At 40.3% G+C, this 7,353-nt stretch overlaps 1 protein-coding gene across 1 annotated transcript in view; it reads right to left on the reverse strand.

The window, feature by feature from the left end:
* Nucleotides 1–6,903, reverse strand: part of tenm2b (teneurin transmembrane protein 2b) — a 256,831-nt gene extending 249,928 nt beyond the window's left edge. The window contains exon 1 of the mRNA XM_084137419.1: nucleotides 6,770–6,903. The gene's annotated coding sequence lies outside the window, so the exon portion shown is untranslated. The remainder of the gene's footprint in view (nucleotides 1–6,769) is intronic.
* Nucleotides 6,904–7,353: the final 450 nt, after the last annotated feature.

Here is a 7,353-nt window from a genome sequence, read left to right on the forward strand (position 1 = left end):
ACATTTACACACCCGCACACACATTACAATCACATGAGGACACATATAGTGACATTATCCAAAATACATGTTAAATAGATATGTTTTTAGCTGAGTCTTGAATGTAGCCACAGATGAGATATTACGAAATGTAAGGGGTAGTGAATTCCATAACACTAAATGACCTTCCATCTACAGTAGACAACCGGAAACGAGGGATGGACAATAAACCAAGTTCAGCTGCATCTAAGGGACCGGGCATGGCGGTAAGAGTGAAGTAGATCAGACAGATATGGAGGTGCAAGACTATTTAATGCCTTAAACGTTAGAAGTAATACCTTAAAGTGAATACGTGACGCCACGGGTAGCCAGTGAAGGTCATGAAGCAGAGGAGTAGTGTGAGCCTGGTGGAGTTGAGAACTCTTGCTGCTGAGTTCTGAACATACAGTAATCTTGCAATACGTGTTTTGGGCAGACCAAGAAATAGAGACGTGCAATAATCCAAACGTTATGTGATTGATGGATGAATTAAGGTATCAGCATCAGCTAAAGTGAGAGAGGATCGAAGACGTGCAATATTACGAAGATGGAAAAAAGAGTTTTTAACAAGAAATATGAGAGCCAAAAGATAATTGAGTCGATTAAGACACCAAGGTTACGAATAGATGACGAAAGCTTAACATGAACTCCATCAATATCAAAGGACAGGTCCATCGTTTTGACTGAGGCAGCAGAGCCAATCACCAATATCTCAGATTTTGTATTATTTAATTTGAAGAAATTCAGGGACATCCCATTCTTGATGTCCCTGATACATGCAGTGAGTGAGTCAGGCAGGGATGGCCTATTGGAGCTGGTGTTAAAGGAACACTCCACCGTTTTTTGAAATAGGGCTTATTCACCTTCTTTCCTACATTTAGATAGGTGGGCAAATGCATTTTTGTCTCAGTGCATGCATTGTTTTAGTTTGACAGGGTTGGCGCTAGCTTAGCTTAGCATAATGAATGGAATCCTTTGTTGCCAGCTAGCATGTCCTGAGTAAAAGAAATAAAAAAAAAACACCTAATTACTTATTGTGGCCTGCGTATTCACAACGAGTACAAACAGTGATGCAGATTAACACTAGGTGATTTCCTAGGCAGATATTGACTTGGGACTATATTAGGGGGAAGCACAGGCGAAGCACTGCTACTTGGGCGCAGAGATATCACGCCCAAGTAGCAGTGCTTCACCTGTGCTTCCCCCTAATATAGTCCTTAATATATAAGTCAATATCTGCCTAGGAAATCGCCTAGTGTTAATCTACATCGCTATTTGTACTCGTTGTGAATACGCAGGCCACAAGAAGTAATTAGGTGTTTTTTTTTTGTTTTTTTATATCACTTTTACTCAGGACATGCTAGCTGGCAACAAAGGATTCCATTCATTATGCTAAGCTAAGCTAGCGCCGACCCTGTCAAACTTAAACAATGCATGCACTGAGACAAAAATGCATTTGCCAACCTATCTAAATGTAGGAAAGAAGGTGAATAAGCCCTATTTCAAAAAACGGTGGAGTGTTCCTTTAAGATAAATTTGAATGTCATCTGCATAGCAATGAAATCGAAGTCCATGCCTGTGTATGATGTCACCAAGTGTATACAGTGGGGAGAACAAGTATTTGATACACTGCCGATTTTGCAGGTTTTCCTACTTACAAAGCATGTAGAGGTCTGTAATTTATATCATAGGTACACTTCAACTGTGAGAGACTGAATCTAAAACAAAAATCCAGAAAATCACATTGTATGATTTTTAAATAATTAATTTGCATTTTATTGCATGACATAAGTATTTGATCACCTACCAAACAATAAGAATTCCGGCTCTCACAGACCTGTTAGTTTTTCTTTAAGAAGCCCTCCTGTTCTCCACTCATTACCTGTATTAACTACACCTGTTTGAACTTGTTACCTGTATAAAAGACACCTGTCCACACACTCAATAAAACAGACTCCAACCTCTCCACAATGGCCAAGACCAGAGAGCTGTGTAAGGACATCAGGGATAAAATTGTAGACCTGCACAAGGCTGGAATGGGCTACAGGACAATAGGCAAGCAGCTTGGTGAGAAGGCAACAACTGTTGGCGCAATTATTAGAAAATGGAAGAAGTTCAAGATGACGGTCAATCTCCCTCGGTCTGGGGCACCATGCAAGATGGTAAAAATGGTAAATGGACTGCATTTATATAGCGCTTTCACAGACCTATAGCCACCAAAGCGCTTTACATTGCCTCACATTCACCCATTCACTCACTCACTCATTCATACACCGACGGCGGTGTCAGCCATGCAAGGCGCCATCCAGCTCGTCGGGAGCAGCTGGGGTTAGGTGTCTTGCTCATGGACACCTCGACACTTGGTCAAGTGGAACCGGGGATTGAACCACCAACCTTTCGGTTTGTAGACAATCTACATGAACCACTGAGCCACTGCCGCCCCTGAGATCTCACCTCGTGGAGCATCAATGATCATGAGGAAGGTGAGGGATCAGCCCAGAACTACACGGCAGGACCTGGTCAATGACCTGAAGAGAGCTGGGACCACAGTCGCAAAGAAAACCATTAGTAACACACTACGCTGTCATGAATTAAAATCCTGCAGCGCACGCAAGGTCCCCCTGCTCAAGCCAGCGCATGTCCAGGCCCGTCTGAAGTTTGCCAATGACCATCTGGATGATCCAGAGGAGGAATGGGAGAAGGTCATGTGGTCTGATGAGACAAAAATAGAGCGCTTTGGTCTAAACTCCACTCCACCGTGTTTGGAGGAAGAAGAAGGATGAGTACAACCCCAAGAACACCATCCCAACCGTGAAGCATGGAGGTGGAAACATCATTCTTTGGGGATGCTTTTCTGCAAAGGGGACAGGACGACTGCACCGTATTGAGGGGAGGATGGATGGGGCCATGTATCACGAGATCTTGGCCAACAACCTCCTTCCCTCAGTAAGAGCATTGAAGATGGGTCGTGGCTTGGTCTTCCAGCATGACAACGACCCGAAATACACAGCCAGGGCAACTAAGGAGTGGCTCCGTGAGAAGCATCTCAAGGTTCTGGAGTGGCCTAGCCAGTCTCCAGACCTAAACCCAATAGAAAATCTTTGGAGGGAGCTGAAAGTCCATATTGCCCAGCGACAGCCCCGAAACCTGAAGGATCTGGAGAAGGTCTGTATGGAGGAGTGGGCCAAAATCCCTGCTGCAGTGTGTGCAAACCTGGTCAAGAACTACAGGAAACGTATGATCTCTGTAATTGCAAACAAAGGTTTCTGTACCAAATATTAAGTTCTGCTTTTCTGATGTATCAAATATGTCATGCAATAAATGCAAATAAATTACTTAAAAATCATACAATGTGATTTTCTGGATTTTTGTTTTAGATTCCGTCACTCACAGTTGAAGAGTACCTATGATAAAAATTGCAGACCTCTACATGCTTTGTAAGTGGGAAAACCTGCAAAATCGGCAGTGTATCAAATACTTGTTCTCCCCACTGTATATATAGATGATGAACAATAGTGGGCCAAGAACTGAACCTTGAGGAACACCCTGTGTAAGCGAAGCAGTGGCAGATCTATACCCTTGTATGGTGATATAGTACTTTCTGTCGCTGATGTAAGAAATGAGCCAGGAAAGAGCGGAACCAGTGATGCCGATATCAGAAAGCCAGAGATCAGTATTTCATGGGAGACTGTGTCAAATGCAACGCTTAGATCGAGAAGCATCAAGATGTTTATTAACCCTGAATCCACGGACAAAAGAATGTCATTACCCACCCGAAGATGAGCAGTTTTAGTGCTATGAGATGGGCGAAATCCTGACTGATCTAAATCAGTCTAATGATCTAAATATGATCGCAATTGCAAAGCCACAACCTTTTCAAGGATTTTGCTTAAGAATCCTAAATTAGATATTGGCCTGTAATTGTCCATGTTTAGATGGTCAAGGCCTGTTTTTTTTAAAAAATGGGGGTCACCGCAGCCATTTTTAATTCTGCTGGGACAATGGCGGAAGCCAAACTACAGTTTATCATATGTGTTATGAAGGGTGCAAGCAACCTCAAGGACACACATCTTAAGCAAAACAGTAGGTGTAGGATCAAGCCGGCAGGATGTGGAATTAGACTTCACATTTAGATCACTTATGGCAACAGGAGTAGTCAGAGTAAAAGCAGAGAGAGAGTTTGTTGAGTGAGCTGAATCAGATAACATCAAATGAACATTTGAGTCACTTGAGGGGTATGAGGGGTGTCTTTGGTGATGGATTCAGTGATTGACTTCAATTTGTCTGAAAAGAATTGGGAAAAGCTACTCACAAGCACCCCAGAGCCCGAAATAACATGTTGTGGTGGATTAGTGAGTTTGTTAACCATAGCAAAGAGTGATTTGGGCCTGCACAAGGAATTCCTAATGGAAGAGGAGAAATAAGAGGATCTTGCATCGTTGAGGGCTGTACGGTAGTTGAGCAAATGTTCTTTAAAAGCCAGAGAGTGCACAATGAGTCCAGTTTTCCTGTATAGTCTTTCTAGGCGGCGACCCTCTGTTTTCATCATTCGAAGTTCAGGAGTGAACCAGGGTGAGGCACGAGTAGATGGAACCAGTCTAGTTTTAACAGGAGCATGCCTCTCAAGTATTTGAGAAAAAGCATTATTGTAAATACAGCAGATTTCTGACGGACCATTAGATGACAAGGTAGAAGCCCTTATTGAAACAGAGAAAGAAGACGGATTCACAGAATTGATTTTACGATAGGTGAGCATTTTCTTCAGTGGTGATAAAGATTATTGGAAAACTAAAACTGAAGTTCATGAGTTTGTGATCTGAGAAAGCAAAATCAGAGTCACTAACAAGAATATTTTACAAGCCAGATGTACATATGAGATCCATTAAATTACCCCTGGAGTAAGTAGCAAAAGTTACATACTGTAAATTAAGATTACAGCCAGTGATGTTTGGTCAGTCATTTTCACCGCTAGGTATTAAAATTCTGCAACATCATGAAACTCAATCTTGGATATTTTAATAGTCTCAAGGCAAACTACAGGCATTCAGTCTCACGGCAAACTACAGGCAAAATACAGGCATTCAGCATCAGTGAAGGCACCTTAAACTACAGCATAACAAGAGAAGAGTGATAGAATAGGTGCACAGAGTTTTAAAAAGTGTATTAATTTGAATCCATTATTTAAAAATAAATGTTATTCTACATCCTGCCCAATGTTGGCTCCAAAACAATGCGTAATTTGAAGGCTCTGAAAACTATGTAGGATATGCTTTACTATATTTACAGAAAGGGTTCAAATATAAATATAGTTTAAAAAAATCTGATTGCTTAACATTTTTACGCAGAAGTAAAAATCACTACATTAAAAATGAAAAACAAAAGCACAAATGATAAGGAACACAGACTCAACTGAACAGTAGACAATGTGCATAACCTATTACAATAATCCCTTTACTGTTTCTCATAAAAATGCAATTACATGCATGTGCTACATGCAGAATTTTAAACCTGTACTTAATGTCTGACAACCTACATTTAATGTAAAATAATGTATAAGGTCTCACCATGAAGTCAACATTTACAATTCTTTTTATATGTAATAGTGTAGTATTTATTGAAAATCATTTATCTGTGGAATTAAATGCATGCGCCCTCAAAATCTTTAATCAAAATGACTTATCCTTCCTCTTGCAATGACAACATATTCTCTGATTATGTATTTTTGGAGCGAAGGCGAGACAACAAGTCACTCACATGAGATCACAGCAAGAGCAAACCAAAACGATCCAATTGATACCCGGGGGATAAAATCAAGTCCCACCCCACATTTTTTATTGTCACAATAGGGAATAAAATACTATCGCAACTTCTATTTCATGTTGACTTTAACATATTTACCTGCTGTCAAGACAAGCCTTTATGTAAAATGGAAATAATAACTTGACTTTCTAACATTTACAGATAAAGATAACTATAAAATGTATGTTATGCGCTGTCAATGTGTAAAAAATGTCCAACTAGGGCTTCAAAACTGTGTTCTACAACAATCATACAGGTTTGGAACAACATAGAGGTGACAGAATATTTATGTGAACTATCCCTTTAAGAAACAGCACTTTCCCAATAGAGGCTCTAACATGATGGATGTGTCAAAGGTGGTGATAAATGAAGCTTTTACTGAGGCAACTGACCACCAAAGCTTTATACACAGAAACAAGCAGCTAACAGCGAATGCCAAAAGCGCAACATGCACATTACCTGAGTCCAAACTGAAATGCTTATTATCATCCAGTCAACAAAGTAGCCTATGCAAATGTTCTTCAGATCTTCACATTTCAACCATGACTAATAGGCTACCTACTTAGTAACATAATGCATAAGAGAACACATCTGATCTTTAAACTGTCAATATGTGAGAGAATGACCAGACTTTATAAGTTCATCTTAACGAGAAAAACACAAATCTGGAAAACACTTAGTTTACCTGTCTCCTTCAGCAGCACTCTGAACGTCTGCGAATATAGACAGCGGTGGAGTTGTCAAATAATAATACAAGTCAAAATTATTGTTGTTTAGGCCCTTGAATGCGTTATTTTGCACGTTCACTGCAGCATATTAGTTAGTATGCGAGCACCGCTACTGCGGATGAGATAAAAACACACGCGCGCGCGCACAGCCGCACTGATATAGCAATATGTGAAGGAATTTAGACTGACAGTTAGAAAAAAAATAATAAATAAAGAATATTTACCCGTTCAGAAAGATTATTTTCTTATAACCACATCTTTTCTCTCTCTTCTTGTGAAGTTTTTGTCCTCGCTCACGTCGGAGTGTTTGTTCTCGCGCTGTTTCTTCGTTCCACTCAGATACTTATTTCATTCTGTCTCTTAACGCTACAGAACAAACCGTACTGGTGATGTCCGTCGAGGAGGACCTAGAAAACTAAAACAAACAACCAATTCCGATGTGGATGTCCATGGTGTCTCGGACAAGGCGAATGGTTAAGTAGTAGAGCAAGCACATGTGTAAATGTTGTCATTCGTGGAGCTGTGATAATCAGAGGGAGGGTCAGGAGATGTTTGCTGCCTAAACCAGTCAGAGTGTTGCTCTGTGGAGGTATCACTGTGGGAGAATTTGTGTATCATCTTAGACTAACTGAACCTGTATATTATTTTAGACATTTTTAGTACTTCAAGGTTTGGAAGCCTGGAACTGCAAGATGAAAACAAATTAAAATCCTGTAGTGCCTTCCTTTCCTTCCTTTATTTATTTACTTACTTACTTTAATATTTGTTTCTTGTTTTTTGTTTCTTACTCTAATATTTGTTTATGACT

The sequence above is a fragment of the Abramis brama genome, assembly GCF_963993115.1.
Source record: "Abramis brama genome assembly, chromosome: 15".
NCBI classification, from domain to species: Eukaryota; Metazoa; Chordata; class Actinopteri; order Cypriniformes; family Leuciscidae; genus Abramis; species Abramis brama.